General features: G+C 38.2%; 1 protein-coding gene across 1 annotated transcript in view; it reads left to right on the top strand.

Annotated features, from left to right (window-relative positions):
- pvrl2l (PVR cell adhesion molecule related 2 like) overlaps positions 1–22,272 on the top strand; it is a 330,379-nt gene that overhangs the window by 210,399 nt on the left and 97,708 nt on the right. The gene's annotated exons all lie outside the window — the stretch shown is intronic.

Consider the following 22,272-nt stretch of genomic DNA (forward strand, 5'->3'; position numbering starts at 1 on the left):
AGTAGCCTCTAGAAGAAACACTACATGTGAATTCTCATGGAATCAATTCAGAAGAACGAATCAACTCATAAGAGTCGACTCCTGGTTCGAACCAACCAAAGACAAAACTACAGCAAATGTAAAAAGTAGTTTGATTATCTTAATCCTAAACCCAGGGTGACCATATTTTCATTTGGGTAAACCAAGGCACCTGGTAAAGGGGGGGGTGGTTGAGGGGTGGAGCGTTGTGTGTGTGCTCTTACTGTGAGACTGCACTGGAAGGGGGGGGGGGGGGGGGGGGCTCCACGCTGACAGTCACGCTGTCTACTGCTCTCTGGTCCAATGAAGGTAATTTAAAAACCAGGACATTTCCTCACTTTTTGAAAAAAACCCAGGACAGGACGTGAAATAGGGACATGTCCCGGGAAATACGGATGTTTGGTCACCCTACTTAAACCTAAATCTAATATTTGCTTTACCACAAGCTACATCCAAATCTAAACCTTAACCTACCCTTATTTTTAACTCAATCTTATCTGTACTGAAAAGAAGAATCCTTATGTTTTCCATATTTATGTTTGTCCATTTATTGGATTATAAGCTTTAACATTTTTAGAAACAGCGAGATTTTTCAATTTTTATATTTTTCTCGGATGTCAGATGTTAGACCTGTGTGCCCTAAGCACAAATGTTGTATAACAATGTTATACAACACAAGTAAGTAACACAAGTATATATATGGTAGATTTAACCTAAAAGCAGATTTGTTTAATTTTTAATAAGAGAAAGTTCTGCATTTTCAAGATGTCAAACTGTTCTACAGATTACAGCAGGAAATGGGTTTAGATAGGTAGAAACCGATAGGTTGTCAGGAATGTGTGCAGGAAGGGAGACGCAGGTAAAATAAATGTATTAAATAAATAAATAATTAACAGAGAAACAAATAAACGAATAAACCAATAACCAAAACAAACCATTGAAACAAGAGAACATAAACTAAACAAACAAGAAATAACAATAATAAACAGGAGAAAAGGAGGCTAAAAAACGAGAAACTAAAACACTAACAGGGCTAGGAACATAAACAAACAATTAGGCAAACAAAGGAAACGAATAACTATAACTAGATAAACAAAACTAAACAGGGCAGGGATATACATACAAGGAAATACACAGGAAACTAGAAAATAACAAGGATAAACAAGGAGGGATAAACAAAGGCAAAGGCTACGAAAACGAGAAAGCAAACGCGGGAAGGACAAACGACAGGGGTTAGTACAAAGACCGACAGCAAACACTGACACAAGGGGGACTATTTAACACACATGGGAAGTGGAAACACCTGGGGCTAGGGGGCGGAGCTACAAATTGACACAGGTGGAAAAGTACTGAGACAGAACACAGGGGCACAGGTCACGTGGGGAACACACAGGCATGAGAACAGACAGGAAACAGGGCCAGGACGTGACATAGGTAGTCACCGTTCTGGTGTATATTTATTGATCAGAGCTGTTTTTTATTATTATTTATTGAGCTGTAAAACTCGTTTCTGTTCAATTTCTGCACGATATGTGCAGGGAAATATGTTACTTTTGTATTGCTTATATATATTAACATGTTTTACATTTATATATTTTTTTAGGATTACTTTTTTATGATGATTTCTCATGAACCTGATTTTCAACTATCCAATATTTTAAAGCAAGATATTAAAGTTTACCACAATTGGGTTGACAAACACTTAAAACCAGTTATTGTTAATGGATTCAACCCAGTATTTATGCTAACCCAGGTTAGCTTTATTAGCATTTTAGCCTGGTTAGCATTTGTTAGCAATACCAGTTGATGACAACACATTATATGGTATTTTAAGCATAATAACACAATGAAAACATGTTCACAGGCAGAATTTGGACAGCACTGTGTGTACAACTGATTTAATGAGACATAAATAAACAAACAAACAAATACAAAAAAAAGTACAAATGGATTGCAGCATACCTTCCAGCACTGTTTTTTCAGTTCTTCTTCAAGTACTTCAAGTGGAAAATGGGTTGTGTGCATGGTCATTAGTAATTTCTTCAATAGTTCTACCAGGGAATTGGTAAAAAAAAGACCAAATAGGTTTTATTTTTGGACTGGAGCCACCATCCTTTATCCAAGTCGTCTGTGTCTGATCATGTTGGATAAAATATGTTCATGTTCAAAAGGCACAAAATATTTCTGCCCTTGTTCTGGTTTTCTTCTGGCTTGTGTGGCTTTATTTCAGACATTAAAACAATGTGTGGCATGTGAAGCATGTGCTGCCAAAGCCTGGGCTGTCACTGACGTGAACCGTGACCGAGATCTCCAGCCCATCGTTCACCATTCCTCCCCATCGCTGCCGGCGGCGAGTTGTGTCGAACCAGCAGCCGCTGCTGCAATCTTCTCGCTGGTTTTTCACGACCAGATGCGTCACTCCTTATCCTCGAGGGCCCACTTCAAGCTCCTGCGTCTGTCGCCTTGACAACAATACCACTGCCGTCTTGTCGACACCTTCAGTGGCGTCGTTCTCTCCCGATCCTTCCCCACAGAAAGAGCTCAAAAGTCAAAGTCAAAGTCAAAGTGGTTTTTATTGTCATTTCAGCTATATACAGAGTACACAGTGAAACGAAACAACGTTCCTCCAGGGACCATGGTGCACATAAACACAGTGTAGACAGAACAATAAGTGCAACAGTACAAAAGTGCAGACAGACAATACAACACCATACAGACAAAGAATAATAAATAACAAGACAGTGTGCAAATTTTGCAGTGTGCAAAAAAGACCAGGTGAGGTAGTAATTTCTCTATTACACAGTGTGCAATAGAGTCCAGTGAGGTAGTAGGGTTTTTAGTGCTTTCCATTTTCTGGGGTAAGTGGGGTAAGAGTGTGTGTGCATGTACAGAAAAACCATCAGTTCAGTCTCTGCAGTTAAGTAGTCTGATGGCTTGGGGGTAGAAGCTGTTGCAGAATCTGGTCGTGCTGGACCGGATGCTGCGGTACCTTCTTTCCGAAGGCAGGAGGGAGAACAGTTCGTGTGAGGGATGAGTGGGGTCATTCACAATGCTGGTTGCTTTGCGGATGCTGCGGGTGGTGTAAATGTCCGTGATGGAGGGGAGAGAGACGCCGATGATCCTCTCAGCTGTCCTCACAATACGCTGGAGGGTCTTGCGGTCAGAGACGGTGCAGGTCCCAAACCAGGCAGTGATGCAGCTGCTTAGGATGCTCTCAATGGTCCCTCTATAGAAGAGTGTGAGGATGGGTGGAGGGAGACGGGCCTTTCTCAGCTTCCGGAGGAAGTAGAGACGCTGCTGGGCTTTCTTGGCTGTAGAGCTGGTGTTCAGGGTCCAGGTGAGGTTATCTGCTAAGTGGACACCAAGGAACTTGGTGCTCTTAACAATCTCCACAGAGGACCCGTCGATGTTGAGTGGAGAGTGAGTGTGGCTGTAGGATTTTACAGCATGCAGATAGACACCTCTTTATTAATTACTGACCATCTTAGTTTGATAAGGTGTTTGAAGCTGGCTGTGGTTGAAGGTCGTGCTGCTGAATCTGCAGATTGTGAAATCCTCCAGCTACAGATCAGTTTAAGTTCATTTTAGATTAAGCAGATTTCTCAGAGCTCCAGAGCTGATGGACTGATGGACTGATGGAATGATGGACTGATGGACTGACCCGTGATGAAAAACAGCTGCCCAGCCGCTGGATGCTGTGCTAGAAGTGTTGATCACAGAGCACAAATCCTCCAGGAATGCTGCTCTGGTCTATTACCTGCCTACTGCCCCATTCTCTCCTTCTCTCCCTCTGCCTCCCTTCATCCCTCTTTCTCTCTTCATTCCTCTCTCCTGGCTCCCTCTCTTTCTCTCTAAATCTGTCACTCTTTTTTCTTTCTTTCTACTTCTGTCTTATATCTTTATTTATCTACTGACCCTTTTATAGTATTTTTGCCTCGCTCTCGCTTTCTTCCCCTTAGTTTCTCTAATTTCTTTCTTTCTTTCTTTCTTACTTTCCTTTCTTTCTTACTCCTCCTCATTTCACTTTCACTATAATTTTTCCACTTTCCCTTATCTTTATGCCTCATTCACCTCTTTCCACTCTTTTCACTTTATCTCTCTCACTTTTGTTTCTTTCTCCTCACTTCCTCCCTCTTTCTTTCTTTCTTTCTTTCTTTCTTACTTTCTTTCTTATATTTTGTGTCTCTCTCTCCTCACTTCCTCCCTTTTCCTTTCTTTCTTTTTTCTCACTTATGTCTTTTCTCTCTGTCTATCCTCACTTCCTCCCTGTCTCACTCTTCTTTCTTTCTTTCTTTCTTTCTTTCTCTCTCTTTCTTTCTCTTTCTTTCTTTCACATTTCCCTTTCTACTTTATCCTCCCTTTTTCCCCTTCCTCCCATTCTTTCTGTCTTTCTTTTTTCACTCTAACATATATTTTTTCTTTCTCAACTTTTTACTCTTCCCTCTTCACTCTTATCACTCTGCCTTACTCGTGTGCCTCTTTTATCCCCTTCCTCCATTTCTCACTTTCTTCTCTTTTCTTTCTTTCTTTCTCTTTCATGTTTATCTTTTTCTCTTCCTTTGCTTTATCCCTCTTTTTTCTCTTTTTCTTTCTTACTGTTTTTTCGTTTTCTATCATTTCCCTTTCTCTATTTCTTTCCCCATTATCTTTGTATCCTTTCTTTCCCTTTGTCCCCCTCTTCCCTCTCTTTATTGTCATTTTCTTTTCCCTTCCTTTTTCCTCCTTTCATCCAGTGATTTTTCTTTCTTTTCTAACAGCATCTCCTCTCTTCCTGTTGTCTTTCTTGTCACTCATTCTTTTTCTGTTTTATATCTCTCTCTTACTTTCTCCTTTTTTTCTTCTTTTCTTCTTTCTCAACTCATGTTCTTTCACTTCTGCTTTACTCCTTCTTCCTTTTTCTGATTTAGGTGCAGGGCAGAGTTCAGTTTCTGAAAGAGTTTCTCTGAGTGAACACTGTGCATTAATATAGAAATATATGATTGTGTCTTTATATTTGGATTTTTAATTAATATATATTTTTATTTGTATTTTAATTAGTTTCCTTGATTAAGTGCCATACAGGTTGGTTTATGTGCTCGAAATATTATTAAACAAGAAGATAAAATAAAAGTCTACTGGGCTGCAGGTCAGAACATCAGTGTTAGAAGGATCAGACACATCTACAGTTCTTACATCACTTCCTGTGCGCTTCTTCTTTTTTTTTAAACACAATTGCAAAGTAAGAAATGGTTTCTTACAGTGACCACAGTGGCTCAAAGAGTTAAGAAGGTGTTATCAGTCTATACAGGGTTAACATGCACAAGCATGTGTTGTTGACTTTTTCTGTTTATGGGAATATTTTCTAAAGTAAATGGAGGGAAATCTTAGGTGTTTAGATAAAGAATTGAACTCTAAATAAATTCTAACATGATCTGATATTCTCCTCTCCACCTCTCTCTCTTGTTTTTTTATGGTGATATGATGGGATGGAGAGAGTAGGACTGTTTGGATGCCACTTTATTTTTCTGGGCTGGGCTCGGTGTCATGCCACAGCAGAAAAAACTGAACCATATTCTCTCACTGGAGCTGAAAAATCTTTCCTGGATGAAAGAAAAGTAGAAAAGTTCCAGCTATTAATTCACTGAGGAATAAATACAATAAGACTAATTGTGTATTGAAAAATGAAAGAGGAGAGAAGGAAGAGAAGGCTCTGGCAGTTTTGTTTACCTCCCAAAAGGACTGCATAAATATAACTGCATCATGACCAAGTGCCTAAATTCCAGTAAACAACAGACTGCTTATGTATCACTTCTTTCCCTTCAGTCCAGATTTCTCACCACCTGTTCAAAAGGAAGAAGAAGAAAACAAGCAATTTCCTCGCGATTATTCTTGCGTTCCTCCGCCACAGTTGTTTCTTTGTTATTCTGTATAAAACTCTTATATCCACCCCCCCCCCCCCCCTCCCCGTGATGTGCGCGCGTGATCCCCGTGCGGAGAGTGTAACACATTAACGCCGGCTTTCGTTTTTTTCTTCCTGCTTTTTACCCCCCAGACGCCGCGCGCTGAACTAACGAGCCATTGAAAACAGGCTCGGATGGGAAAACGCTGGTGTGTTTCTCTCACCTGAATGCTTGTTTCCGTGCGACTCGCAGTGTTCTCGCAGGACAGAGAGAAAAAAAAAACACATTAAGACACTAGTTTGTGGTACAAAATGAAAGCGTGGGTGTTTGTGGTGTAACACCTGCTAGAGTCTCTTAAGACCTAAACTGGCTTTTTAATGCGTTTCTCTCAGCCTGTGGTAAAAAAAAAAATATATATATATATATATATATATATAAAAGAAACGCTGATTTAACCCTGTTTACTTCTGGTCACTTTAAAGGTGTCTAGACACTTTAAAATGGAAAAAAAGGACATTTAAAACAGATGAACCCTTTTAGACCTGAATTATGTTTCAGTACTGAAAAAATAAAGATTCAATTAATTAATTAAATAAAACTAATATATATTATTTGCCTTTTTATGTCCACAGCAATTAAATGTATTTGTATAACATATTTTTATTCTGTAAAACTTTTATGTAAGTTCTTCTACTTTTTTAAAGTATTTTTAAAGAGTAAAGATGAGATAAAATAAGATAAGATAAGACAAGATAAGATAAGATAAGATAAGATAAGATAAGATAAGATAAGATAAGATAATCCTTTATTAATCCCACAATGGGGAAATTTGCAATGTTACAGCAGCACAGAGAAAGAACAGAAAAACAGGTCAGGGAAATATATAAACAAATAATAATAAAACAAATAATAAACCTATGTATACAAAAATGTACAGGAAATATATATATATATATAAAGATACTTAAAAATGTATATAAAGTAAAGGAAAAAATATATCTAGTGCTGCAAAGATAAAATAATGATAAAAAAAACTCATCACATTATGGAGGGATCTGCCTCATTATTTTAGATGCTGCCATGCTTTAGTGCCCAGTTTGCACACTTTTATTTTTTTTTAGGGCAGTGGGCGGGGCTACACTGATGTTTGATTGGCTTACTGATAAATGTCTATTCTGATGGACGATAGGTCTCAATCTGTGTCAAAAGTGCAAGAAGGGGTTTAAAAAAGGGTCTGAAGGGGTTAAAATGTGATCACTCAAATCATTGATGGTCCCTTTTAGCCTCTGGGGATCTATTTTAGCGATCTACAGATAAGCTGTCAACCCTGCACCGTGCAGCTTAATTTGGGGCGTGTCACTGTGTCTTTGCTATCGTAGCAACAGGAAAAGTACACCTTGCGCAGCTCGAAATGTACTTATTCTCTTAATTAATCATGGGAGTGTTTTGAGCTTAACGTGAAATCAACCAATTAGTGACGCATTTGTCTCACAATTCCTTTAAGAGCCAGGTAGACTCTGACTTTGGCGGACTGGTATTTTAACAGCGTCGCACTTCTGCACTTCTTAGCTGTGTTGCCAAGATAGCAATGAATGTCTGACTGATGACGGTTATCAGTCTGTGTGTTTTCCACTGCCAAGATAGCAATACACTTCTAGACCACCACGGCCATCAGTGATATATTTATATTTGTAAGAGTCTTTAAAGGTGTGAAAATAGACTGTTGGTGAGGTGTAAGATAGCAATAAACGTCACAATGCACCTTGCAAAAGGTAATCTAGGGTCATTAATGCATAATATACATAATATGCAGACCACCTCCGAAGCACAACATGGGTCAAAAATGTCCTGCATTGATTTCCGAGGTTATTTCATGCTGGCTGAGTTTTTCTTTGCTCTGTCTTTTCAAATCAATTTATTTTATGATTGAAAATTCCAAGTTTTCTTAAAATATCTTGTTTTTTCATGATCACTGATCATTAGTTTCATTTTGAACAAAAATTGTTTTTGAATGACTACATCGAATTTACAAACATGGGTCAAAAATGATCCATTCATCCAAGTGTAATATAAAATAAACTAACTCTTTACTATAATTATAATTTGTTTCTAGCAGTTTCTTCAGCAGTGAGTGGCCAAACACTTATTTACTGTGTTGCAGCATGTGTGTCATTTTATCACACACACACTCTCAGGTTTTCAGAGTGGTGAAGAGGGAAGTGGGAAGAAAACAGAACTTAAATACAGACACAGACAAGAGGATGAGGAACAGGTGAAAAGAGCTCAGGTGCTCAGGTGAGGGTAGTGAGAAGAACATGGATTGGTGGGGAACAGTGTTAATTTCGTTGACGAATAAATTTCGTTATAGCTTCCGTCAACAAACCTTTTTCTTTTTTTTTTCAAGACGAAAACGAGAGGATAACTAATTTAAAAAAGCATAAAATAATAAAAAACGATAAGAAAATTTACTGACATTTTTGTCAATTAATAAAAACGAGACGAAAATGTTTGGCAGGGACGACTTCCAATCAGAACTGATTTAGTTTTGTGAAAGGTAGGGACCAGTTAGGAAGAGATCCAATCACAACTATTTTAGTGCAGGTGGAGAGGCGGGACAAGCAGGGTAGTCACCCAATCAATACTCGTCTCTTTCGCTGTAGCGCGGCCACAGTCAGATACAAAACAGCTAGCCCCGTGTTAAAACAAGCTACATGTGATGAACTGCTAGCTTATATCGCCCTGGCTTACCAGAACACTCAGGGTTCCTCAGTGTAGCGCTGTCGGTCGGCATTAGCTGCTAACCGTGGCTAGTGCTAGCGGTTTGCTGGTAATGCTGCTGCACCAAGCCTTAGTGGAAATCTGGAAATATAAGCTTAAATGGTAGTGCTTTACTCACCCAAATAAACAGTTTTCAGAAGAGATTAACATCCAGCGCTCATTTTACTTTTTTAAAGAACATGGCATCACCCCTGTTCCTTACTAGTGTTGCATAATGCGGCTTATAATCCGGTGCACCTTATGTATGAAAATAGACCAGAAAATAGATGTTTATTGATAGTGTGCCTTATATTACTGTGCGCCTTATAGGGCAAAAAATACTGTACTGTTTAAGTACTGTTAAAGGATCCACTGTTTCTTAACTGACTTTGCATAGGTGGATGAAAAATGCCTGATTTAACCCATGTCCAGATATAATGTACACAATTACTAAAATAGTACTGGTCAGTCTCTTAGGTTTTTAATAAAAGAGTAAATAAAAGAGTTTGGCCTTTGAAAATCTGTGTTGCGTATCAGATCAACATATTGTATTGCGTAATGTAAATTATTGTATCATTTTCCACCAGCAGCACAGCTTATGACATTAGACTCATTGGTTTCAGCACATTGATGATGAAACAAGATACAGAAACATGCTGCAATCATAAAACGCTGTCTGATATCCGCAGTGGAGGTGGGCTGCATTTCTCGGGAACCGCGTTATAGAAGCCTGTTCCAAAGTAAAGGACCCTTCATACACAGCTTAGAAATGCAGCCAGCATTCGGAGTCATTTCAAGCACTCGTGTTTTCTTCCAGGCCCTCGTGTATCTATAATTCTCTGTGCATAAACAAAGCACAGGACAAAAAAAAAGAAAAAAAAAGCTGAAAAATGAGCCTCTTAAGGAGAGTTTTTTTTAAATAAAATAATAAATAATTGTGTTAATAATTTCTATTAATTTTATTTTATTAGACTCGATAAGCATACTAATAAGACATTTATAATGCATTCCTAAAGCATTTATTTATAGCATTGCATTTCTTAAAGTGAATAACAATGTTCATTATGCATTATGGACTGTGTGATTTTAATGTGCATTTAATGCTTAATGCACTTTCTCTCCCAAGTGTGCTAGACTAGTACTGTCTGTCTCTCTGTCTGTGTATCAGCTAATTAAAGCTACAGAATAATAAAAGATATGATAAGACCGTTGATGTCCTATTCCTAACCTGTGTCCTGTGTGTGGCCAGCCAGTCAGCCATGAATATTGGGTTGTTTTTCCAAAGTAAAGAGCAGGTTCAGATCCAGGTGAAAGAATAAGGTGAAAATAAATGATGGGATTTCATTGCCCAGAGTGGAGCCCTGAAGCTATTTTATTAAGAATAGTTAAGAATAGGCTTCCAATCTAATATAGTACGTAAAAAAACTTACTTATTTTAATGATTCGGATTTAATGTTTATATATATTTTAGATTACAATATTGGTCTTTCTTTGTGAGCATTACAGACAGAAAACAGCATTATTATTATTATTATTATTATTATTATTATTATTATTATTATTTATTTTATTTTTATTCCATCACACAGAATTCAGGTCTGAAAGGGTTAAAGCAAATCCTAACCCACAAAATACTTTTACATACTTTTAAAGGATTTTTACAGATTTTTAAAAATGTTTTGTTGCCCATAACACTTATTGAGACATGTTGTCAATCAGAATAGACTATTACCGAGCCAATGAAAAAGTTTATAAGCCAATAAAACAATCGCTTAGTCCCGCCCACTGCACTGGAAAGGAAAAAACAGCAGTAGAGCCTAGTTAAAAAGAGGCTAATTAAAAGAGCTAATTTTTACTAATTGTATTGATTTTTAATTACACTTTTTAACATGTTTATTTTAGTATTTAGGAATGGTTTGTGAACGAAAAGGTCAATATCAAATCTAAAATAAAAAAAAATATATCCAATATAGTACGTAAAAAACAGTTACTTATTTTAATTATTTAATGAGGATTTAATGTTTATATATATTATATAATATATTTTACAATATTAGCCTTTCTTTGTGAGCATTACAGACAGAATACAGCATTATTATTATTATTATTATTTCTTTATTTTTTATTATTATTTTTTTTTTCATCACACATAATTCAGGTCTGAAAGGGTTAAAGCTAATTCTAACCCACAAAATAGAGGACTTGACTCATTTAACTCCATATTAGAAAGCATAATCATAATGTAAATGGATATTTTACTTGTGATAGGATGGTGTTGTGTACTATATTAGTCTTTATAATCATTATCCAATTATGTGAAGGAAAGCTGTTATGTTTACAAGATCAGTCATATCAATATTTAATGAATATAAATGCTGTAAAATCTGTAAAACGCTGGAAACGTTGCGAGTTGTCTCTGTGAGACTTTTGATTGGCTGAGTGCTTTGATTGTTTCACTGTCTGCTGGGAATCTTCAGGCTTTGGGAAAACAGATGCTGTTGCATCCAGACCATCCGTACTGTATACAGTACAGCGTACAGTCTGCAGCTGTTTTATGAAACGGGACGTTGAGTCAAGGTCAGTATGGGTATTAGTGAGTCCTATCTGTCAGTGTGAACTTGGGCAGCGGTCACGCTGGGGCCGGAAATGGAAGCTGTGTCTGGTTGCTGTGGTATTGATGTTCTCTAATGGCCTGTCTGTGTAGGGCTAATGGACAGGCCATTAGTGAACAGGGTTGATGTTGGTGTGTTATTTATATCTGCGTGTGAGGGAGATATGTTAGTCTGTATGATTTCTGCATGCTGTGTGAACAGTGCAGACTCTGAGATATCCTCTTTGCCTTTAGCTGCAGTCGCTGCATTTACCTACTTATCTGATGTTTACGGACTGTGGACACCGGACAGACTGTTACTGTCACTGACCTCAGCAGACCAGGCATGCTATAGTTTACAGTACTGGTGTGGAATTGGTGGGCATGACCCTGTAGGGGGCAACTGTGTGTGTGTGTGTGCATGTGCATGTGTTTGTTAAAGGCTCGTCTAGCAAGATATGCCTCTATATGGTGTATAAATATGCAATTTAACTGAAATAGGTCATTTAGCATTTCTAATTTAGCTAGTTTTAATGGTTTGGAGGAAGAGCAGTTGTTTGCAAGGTTAACCTCAGGGTCATTCTGCAAACAGCAGGACCGACTAAGCGGAGGTTCGTTAAGAAACTTTCTTCAGCCCTGTATGCAGAACACAGGATAGCTCACTGCTGCTATTAGGTAAAAAAAAAAAAAAAAAAAAAAACATTTCTTTTCCTGGTGGGGGTGCTGATTTTGGCGTGCTTTCAAAATTAAAGTTTACACGCAAGGTCAATTGATAAGAGCAATGAATCGCAACAATAACAATATACTGCAATAAAAATGACTTTTGGGTAATGTCTTGTTTTGCTAACAGACTAGGAGAGTTTGGGTCATCTAACGTTTATATTAACTGCTGCCAAAAACCTCTATTACACGTGAAGTCATTTTTTTTTTCATAAAAGGACACCATTGTAAGAAGTGCTCTCAGTAGAAAAAAAAAAATTAGCGCAGGACTTAATGCTATTGAGTTTATTTTTTAAAGAGTGTAGAAAAAAGTATACAACAGAATTGACATTCTAATAAAAATAATAATAATAATAATCAAATATGTTATATTATTGTAAATATTAAGTGATTACTGATCAGTTTTTGTCATATATGTATATAATTCAGACGCATATTTTTGTTATAAAAGGAGTAAATGTAATGTTTAGGTTGTAAAGTAAGCTTTGGTTGGATTTAAGTAATAATAAACAGAAGTACTGTATTTTTTTTATTATTAACTGTAATTCTGCAAATGTTGTTCTAAGTCACTATAGGGAGATTCAATTCATTTGAGCTGAGGATTCAAATGTGACCCTCAGCTCAAATTTGAAAAATTTCCAGCTGGTCCAGCGGTCTATAGCGCTGCCACTATGAGCAGGAGGTCGCAGGTGCGAACCCCCACTCATGCAGTTTTGCCATCAAGCTGCCGGCGTTAGAGGGAGCACAATTGGCCCTGCTCTCTCCGGATGGGTAAATGGCGCTCTCTCCCCACATCACTCCTACGGTGATGTCTGCAGCACAGGGCGTCTGTGAGCTGATGTATCAGAACCGAGTCGCTGTGCTTTCCTCCAAGCGCACTGGCAGCTTGGCAATGCTGCATCAGCAGCAGCTCAAAAAGATCCGGTGGCTGGCTTCACATGTATCAGAGGAAGCATGTGTTAGTCTTCACCCTCCTGGTGTGTTGGAGCATCACTAGTGATAGGGGAAGTCCTAGTGGGAAAATGGGAAAAATTAGAAATAAAATTAAAAAAAATTTGAAAAAGGCTAAAAAATGCAGTGATGTATGGGTTTAGGGGCAGGGCAGAAGGAAGAGCTGGGCTAAGCTGCAGTAGCAGCAGTGTAACTCTTGATTGAGACACAAATGTTTGGACATCACATACACATCATCCTCGCCTATAGCACAGTTAAACCTGAGAGAGCGATGCAGGGGCAGAAATTACCACAATGAAAGGTTTTTTTTAAAGGTTAGGAATTGTTTACAAAAATTTTAAGCAGGACTGGTATTTTTCATTGCTTTAAAGGAACACATGTCAGTTATTAATGAAAGAAATATGATTTAGAACTTTGTAACCTCGTACTTAAAAACATTATTAAAATTATTTCTGAAAATCTATGTTATGTTGTTCTTAAGCTTGAATTAAATTTGACCCACTCATAATGATTTACGCAAGTTTTTTTACACAGTTCCATCTGAAAAAATCCCTTTCAAAAATGTCGAGACGTACTGGAAAAAAATAAAAACTTTGTTTTTAGAAAAAGTCATCAAATCACGTGAAACCTACAGCCTTGTAGTGCTGTGTGGTTATGTGTTAATAATAATAATAATAATAATAATAATAATAATAAAAATAATAATACATTTTATTTTTAACGCACTTTACATTTAAAACAGATCTCAAAGTGCTACATCGCAGAAGCCTCATTATAGAAACATCACTCTAAAACCTAAAAACTACTGTACTGTAGAGCAGTGGTTCCCAACCTTTTTGTTCAGGGACCCATATTTTTACCATTGTAAGCTTTGGTGACCCAACATAACCCCCCCCCCCACCCCCCCCCCCCCAAATGTAAAAGATGTAAGTTTATAATTGGGTTGGGGTGGGGGGGGGGGTTAGAAATGACAAATAAAAACTGACATTTACTATAGATGAATAAAATAAACACGTAAAAAAGGAAAGGAATTTTTATCTTATGAAGAAAAAAATAATTAGATCAATAAAATAATACAACTATTTAAATTGAATAAAAAATACTTTATATAAAATAAAAACAAACAAAACAAAAAAAAGAATAATATCAGTTTCAGTTTCAAATCAGTAAAACAGCTCACCAAAACCTCAACCTGTCCAAATATTGGACAATAATTGATTAACTTTACAGGCCCTCACTCATTTTCATTTATTTAACTAAACTGAGTTTTATATTCTTATATTATTATATTATTATATTCAGCCTCGCGCTGAATTCAGCTCCGCGCTGCCGGAGAGAGCGCCCGCGCGCGCGCCAGAGAGAGAGAGAGAGAGAGACAGAGAGAGCGCAGCGCAGCGCGGCGAATTTTGCTTACCCTAGACTATATATAGTATTAAAATTAAACCCCTTAAAATCAAGAGGGCTTCGCGACCCATCGTGGATCTTTGGCGACCCATAGGTTGGGTCGCGACCCATAGGTTGGGAACCACTGCTGTAGAGCATCTGATTTCTCCATAAAACGATCAACAATCATATGTTCTGCTAAAGAGAGAGGTTTTTAGTCCTTTTTTGAAGCTCTCTCTCAACTGCAGGGCCCTCGGATAGTCTTCGGATAGCTTAATGTTATATAATTAATCTCAAAAATTAAAGCTCAAAAATGTAAAAAAAAAAAAAAGCTCCTCGACTGCTCCTCTACTGCTACTGTTTGCCTCAGTTTGCCTCAGAATTTACTAAATACAGCCATAGAATACAAATCATCAATCAAATAAGACATTGGAACAGAGATGTTATAAAAATGATTTAAATCTATTAATTCTAGACATTTGTAAGGCTTGCCATTAGAATATTTACATGTACTTTTAGATTTACTCTTTATTTTTGTGGAAATCTATATAATATATGATATATAAATCTCTGACCTGATTGCTCACATTAATGCCCAAAGTTTGGATAAGTATCTGATTTAGAACTATATATAAAAGACTATGTTCAGACTGCCAGCCCTCCTGATTGACTGTTGGTTGTCTGGACAGCCAGAAACCATGTGAAATTAGATTTTTGCAAATTTGAAGTGAATTAGTCAAAGTGGCTATTCTGAATATAGACAGCCCTGAAGAAATCAGACTTGTGTCACGTTAAAGAAATGATAGAAAAAATGAGTTTTGAGTCACTCCAGCCTGGTAATGTGAACGATGCCTAAGAGCTTTTTTAATAAACTTCACTTCAGCTTCAGCAGTAATGGAATGGGCCCTCAAGGGCCATGATAAGACTGTAGGCAAATTGGATTTGTTTCTCAGAGTAGATCCGTTGATAAGACCTAGCGTCTGCATCACTCTGAATTTGATCAGGATGTTGTTTGTTTTGTTGTGAGTGACACGAAATACAAGAGCGACCGGACTGAGACGCATCTTTACAAATTAGATTAAAATCACATTTTAACCCGGTTAAGGTCTTCAGGTTTGGAGGACCTGTTTTCAGTTTTTAGTAAAAAAAATTATACAAATAATTATTTTGTGTGAGTGAGAGAGGGAGAGAGGAGGAGGAGAAGAAAAAGGAGAGAGTAAAGCAGCTAAATGGACCCTTGGTGTGATCACCCACACTATCTGAACCCACATTCCCACACATTTCACCCTCTGCCTGGTGACCAAACACTATAAATACAGGTGTTAAACAATAACACTGAAACTAGTTTAAGACCACAATAATTTATTGTGGCGACGGACAGCTCTGGTGGAAACAGGAGAGTTGAGGTGCACATTGAATTCTGCTGTGATTTGTTCAGCCATGGTTTTATGTTTTTTGGATACAATCCAGGTTAGCACCCGAACATCCCTTTCAGACAGCTTCCTCTTACAGCGTCCACAGTTAATCCTGTTGGATGTGGTTAGTCCTTTTTGGTGGTATGCTGACATTACCCTGGATACTGTGGCTCTTGATGCATCACAAAGACTTGCTGTCTTGGTCAAAGACGTTCTTTCTCTCTCTCCTTCTTAGTCGCTCTCTCTTACCTTGTCTTTTCTCTTTCTCTCTTTCTCTCTCCTTCTTAGTCGCTCTCTCTTACCTTGTCTTTTCTCTTTCTCTCTTTCTCTCTCCTTCTTAGTCGCTCTCTCTTACCTTGTCTTTTCTCTTTCTCTCTTTCTCTCTCCTTCTTAGTCGCTCTCTCTTACCTTGTCTTTTCTCTTTTTCTTTCTCCGTCTTAGTCGCTCTATCTTAACTTTTATTATTATTTCTTTCTTACCTTGTCTTTTTCTTAGCTGTTCTATTATCAAATCAAATCAAATCAAATTTATTTGTATAGCGCTTTTTACAACTGGTGTTGGCACAAAGCAGCTTTACAGAAACATGATTACAGGACAAAGAATCAGGCAAAACATTACACATAGAAAATACAGAATACAGAACCCCCAGTGAGCGCGGAGGCAAGGAAAAACTCCCTCAGAGCTGCAGGAGGAGGAAGAAACCTTGGGAGGACCAAGACTCACATTAAAGGGGGGACCATCCTACCACTGGTCAAATGGCTTTTAAATTAAAATTTAAAAAGTCTTTTATACATCCATATAGGTTTTATGTACTCAGGAGTGTAATAGCGCCACTAATGGCTTGGATGTAATCTGTAGTGGAGAGTGAGATGGAAGATGAGCAGCTGATCTGTGGTGGTGGTGGAGAAGAGCTGACTTCAGAAACTTCCATCAGTCTGGCTGGACAGGAGACGCGAGAGCCTGAGGGTCCAACATCGGTATCGGGTCAGACAGGTGGGCAGTCAGTAACTCGGAGGAAGGCAGAGAGATGGAATTAGTTTTGACTGGATTTATGCAAAACTGAGAATATTAAAACATTATCAGAGTGTGGCAAATGACTCCGGCAGAACTGAATAAAACAGCCTAACTAAAGGCAGAGAGCCAGAAGGTAACATAGACATGGAGGCACCCTGAAACACCAGCATCCACCCACTCCACCGTCCACAAACCTGAGTGACCGTGTGCAGTGGGAGAACAACAGCACCAGCATCTCAGTTTACCACAATTTCCTCTGTCCATGAACCCCTGAATCTGCAGCCTTATCTAAAGGGAAAAATATTAATTACCAAAAGCTAAACTAAACAAGTAAGTTTTCAGTCTAGATTTAAAGATTGAGACTGTGTCTGAGTCCCGAACATATTCGGGGAGATTATTCCAGAGTTGAGGCGCTTTATAAGAGAAAGCTCTTCCTCCTGCAGAGCTCCTCTGAATTTTAGGAACTACTAATAAACCAGCACCCTGAGATCTGAGTAATCGCGGTGGTTCATAACAGGAGATGAGGTCTTGTAAATACTCAGGAGCGAGTCCGTGTAGGGCTTTATACGTTAACAGGAGAATTTTATAGTCTATGCGGAATTTGACTGGAAGCCAGTGCAGTGCTGATAGTACTGGACTAATATGGTCAAATTTTCTCGTTTTAGTAAGGACCCTGGCTGCAGCATTTTGAACTAGCTGAAGTTTATTTAAGTTACTGCCGGAACATCCAGACAGTAGCGCATTACAATAATCTAGCCTTGAGGTAATAAAGGCATGTACTAATTTTTCTGCGTCATGCAGTGATAGGGCATTTCTTAGCTTGGCAATATTACGGAGGTGTAGAAAAGCTGTTCTAGTAACATTAGATATGTGTTTATCGAATGCTAGATCTGAATCTATGATAACTCCAAGGTTTTTAGCTGCTGAACCAGGGGTGGCTGAGAAGTCAGCCAGATTTAGCATTAAGTCTGATAATTTATTTCTAGCAGCTTTGGGGCCTAATAGGAGAACTTCTGTTTTATCACTATTTAATAGGAGGAAGTTGTGCGACATCCATGATTTTACATCTTCTACACAATCCTCGATTTTCTTTAATCTCACTCTGTCATCAGGTTTGGCTGATATGAAGAGCTGCGTGTCATCCGCATAACAATGAAAATTCACATTGTGTTTTCTAATAACTTTGCCCAGTGGGAGCATATATAATGTAAATAATAACGGTCCTAATATAGAGCCTTGTGGAATTCCATATCTTACCTTGGTATAACTGGAACACATATCATTTATCCTCACAAACTGATAGCGATCGGTTAAGTACGATTTAAACCATGCTAAGGCAGTTCCGGTTACACCGACCATGTTCTCTAGTCTTTCTAAAAGGATAGTATGATCTATTGTATCAAAGGCTGCGCTCAGATCGAGAAGTACGAGTAGGGAAACACAGCCTTGGTCGGCGGCTGTAAGTAGATCGTTTGTTATTTTAACTAAAGCTGTCTCAGTGCTATGATAAGGCCTAAATCCAGATTGAAATTTTTCATAGATCTGGTTTCTTTGCAGGTAAGAGCAAAGTTGTTGGGCTACAGCTTTTTCTAAAATCTTAGAAATAAAGGGTAAGTTTGAAATAGGTCTATAGTTAGACAGTACACTAGGATCAAGATTTGGTTTCTTGATCAGAGGTTTAATTACAGCTGTTTTAAAGGCTTTGGGTACATGGCCCAGGGTGAGTGATGAGTTTACTATCATTAACAGAGGTTTAATTATATCTGGCAGTACCTGTTTTAGTAATTTTGTGGGAACAGCATCAAGTGTGCAGGTTGTGCTGTTTGAAGAGGAGATCATTTTCTCTAGTTCTAGCTGTGGAAGTGGGTTAAAGACTTCCAACCTAACTTCAGTAACAGGGTTTTGTTCTAGATCAGCCAGACCAGATGACAGAGAGGATGTAATATTTATCTGTTTAATTTTATCCCGAATGTTTTCAATTTTACTATTGAAGAAGTCCATAAAATCGTTGCTGGTGTAAATGGCTGGAATCTGAGGTTCAGTACCTGCCTGGTTTTTAGTTAATTTGGAAATAACACTAAAGAGAACTCTAGGATTATTTTTATTTATCTCGATCTGTGAGGCCAGATACGCTGAGCGGGCTTTATTTAGTTCTTTTCTATATTTAACAAGACTGTCTTTCCACGCAGAGTGAAACACTTCCAGTTTAGTTGATCGATATTTACGCTCTAAATTTCGTACTAACTGCTTTAAGGTACGAGTTTGATCATTGTACCACGGTGCAAGCTTTTTCTGTCTCTCTATTTTGTGTTTAAGGGGTGCTACAACATCTAAGGTAGAGCGAAAGGTATTTTCTAAACCTTCGGTTAGTTTGTCTAGTTCTACTGGGTCTATAGGAGAATATATTAGAGTTGATAAGTCTGGAAGCTTACCTGTAAATTGTTGGGCTGTAAAAGGCGTAATTGAACGTTTTACAGAGTAGCTAGGGGATGTACGTATATTATGACTAAGATGTAATTTAAATGAAATAAGGTAATGATCTGAAATTGCGGAGGTTTGAGAACGAATATTCGGGTTATCTATGCTCACACCCGGGGTCAAAACTAAATCCAGAGTATGATTACAGTAATGAGTAGGTCCTGTTATATTTTGAATAAAACCAACTGAGTCTAAAATCGATGTGAATGCCTTTTTTAATGGATCATCCAACTTTTCGAAATGAATGTTGAAGTCTCCAACTATAATCACTTTATCATTACTTACTGCTAAGTCTGTGACAAAATCACTAAATTCTTTTAAAAATTCTAAATAGGGCCCTGGTGGTCTGTAGATGTTAATTAAAGAAAATGCATTCTTTTTTGTAACTGGATTAATTATACTGGTGTAAAGAAGCTCAAAAGAAGTAAAATTTTCATAGTGTTTCTGATTGCTAACTAAGGTACTTTGGAAAAAATATGCAGACCCCACCTCCTCTACCGGACAATCTCGGATTGTGTATATAATTATAGCCTGCAGGGGTGGCTTCATTTAATGCTACATATTCATTTGGCCTAATCCAGGTTTCTGTCAGACACAGAACATCGAATTTCTGATCAGTTATCATTTCATTCACCAGAACTGCTTTTGAATTTAGAGATCTAATATTAAGTAAACCAATCTTTAGGCTTGAAATGTTAGTACTACAGTCTGGATATGATTGTTTAATATAAGTTAAGTTATTTAGATTTACTGTTTTAGTTTTTTGATGTTTTTGTTTGACTCGGGGGACAGACACAGTCTGAATACATTGGTATCTAGGTAACGTCTCTTTGCAGCTCGCAGACGGTCGGTTAAGCCTCTCTGTCTGCGGCCTGGTCCCGGCTCTGGATTGTCAGCAGCTTCTAATACTACTCTGCCGACTAGCTAAAAGACTATGAGCTATGCTGCATGAAAGTAAGGCAGCACCTTACTTTCATGCTGCCTTATTTGTCTTATTTGTCTTATTCCCCTCTCTCTCTCTCTCTCTCTCTCTCTCTCTCTCTTTTTCTCTCTCTCTTTCTTGACACAGATGGGGAGATAAATGGCTCATGAGGATTAGCAAATCTCTCCTATACCCCACCCAGCCTGTACGAACATGTGTTAAAATCTCTCTCCCTCCCTCTCTCTCTTTCTCTCATGTTCTCTCTCTCTCTCTCTCTCTCTCTCTCTCTCTCGCTTTCTCACGCACAATGGTAAACACACAAACACTCAGCAGGACTGTTTCTCTATTTTTATGTGTGGCAGACCCCTGGGCACGGTATTCCATCCTACAGCTGTTTTTTGCTGTTTTTTCTTTCAGCTTCAGAAGCAGCACTTGCTTCTTTAAATAGAAGTGCTGGGCTGTGCTCTCACAGGTTGAGGGAAGGTGTGGAGCGATGGGGAGGTGAGAGAGAGAATCGGAGAGAGGTAGAGGAAGAAGAGAGAGTGTGAAAGACAGTGGGGAAGGAGACGAGAAAGGCAAAATTGAGTGAGAGCAGCTGAAAGAGTTAGAAATGGAAATGGAAATTCTTTTTTTAGTTATTTGTTTCCATGCGAGCGCTTGCCCTCTCAGCATGGGAGTGTGTATAGATAGATATATATGATTTATATCATAATTCTGAACGAGGAATGCACAGTGTGTATGTGTGTGTGGTACTGTGAAGGTAAGCAATAAAAAAGGAATAAATAAAACTAAATAAAATGACAGCGGGAAACACTTCCCAGTCTTAGCCAGCTAAATCATCATTCTTGAATGGGATCCAAGCCTTTGAACTCATTTATACTCGGACATTTCGAAATATGAACATATGTGTAATTTGTTTAGTGCAGATTAAGACCTGAGCACCACTCCAGGAGATGGTCTAAGACGTATTTAGCCAGATATTACACAAGTGCAAAATACCCCTCAAGCCAAATTTAGCAAACAGACCCCCTATTGATACATTGCATACCCATTGCATCAAATTCAAGCATCCTATCAGCCCCACTGTGCACACAGGGGCACTATGTAGTTCTGTAACTACGGACTAGATTCCTGTATCTGTTTCTCTGCATACAGTATAATATTATCCTCCTTTCACTCTGTTGGTCTTCAATGGTCAGGACCCCACAGGATTAGACTAGAGGTCTATGGTCTATGTCTAAGTCTATGTTTCTATGGTTTGTATGTTGTCTTGCCCACATACAGGAGTTGGACAATAAAACTGAAACACCTGGTTTTAGACCACAACAATTTATTGTGGCGACGGACAGTTCTGGTGGAAACAGGAGAGATTTGTGCAGCCGTGGTTTTATGTTTTTTGGATACAATCCAGGTTAGCACCCAAACATCCCTTTCAGACAGCTTCCTCTTGCGTCCACAGTTAATCCTGTTGGATGTGGTTTGTCCTTCTTGGTGGTATGCTGACATTACCCTGGATATTGTGGCTCTTGATGCATCACAAAGACTTGCTGTCTTGGTCACAGATGCGCCAGCAAGACGCGCACCAACCATTTGTCCTCTTTTGAACTCTGGTATGTCACACATAATGTTAATTAATATTTAATATTTAGAGCAAACTGTGCTCTAAACCCTTTTAGAGTTATTAACTATTCCCTGGGGAAAATAACTATTTGATACATTGATGGTTTTATTTTCAAACCTAAAAAGAATGGAAAAGTCTCTAGTCATAGGTAATCATAGGTATATTTCAACTGTGAGAGACAGAATCTAAAACAAATCCAAAAAAAGTATTTCATGACCAAGTTTACACACACTGCAGCAGGGATTCATCCCAGATCTTTTAGGTTTCAGGGCTGTAGCTAGACAACATTGAGATTTAGCTTGCTCCAAAGATTTTTTATTGAGTTCATGTCGGGAGACTGGCTAGGAAATGCTTCTTACAGAGCCACTCCTTAGTTTCCCTGGTTGTGTGTGTTTTGTGTCATTGTCATGCTGGAAGACCCAGACACGACCCAGGAGGTTGTTAACCAAAATAGACATATCCGTCTTCTTCCTCCAAACATGGCGAGTGGAGTTAATAAAAAAACTTATTTGGTCTCTGTGACC

The sequence above is a fragment of the Astyanax mexicanus genome, chromosome 3 (assembly GCF_023375975.1).
Source record: "Astyanax mexicanus isolate ESR-SI-001 chromosome 3, AstMex3_surface, whole genome shotgun sequence".
NCBI classification, from domain to species: domain Eukaryota; kingdom Metazoa; phylum Chordata; class Actinopteri; order Characiformes; family Acestrorhamphidae; genus Astyanax; species Astyanax mexicanus.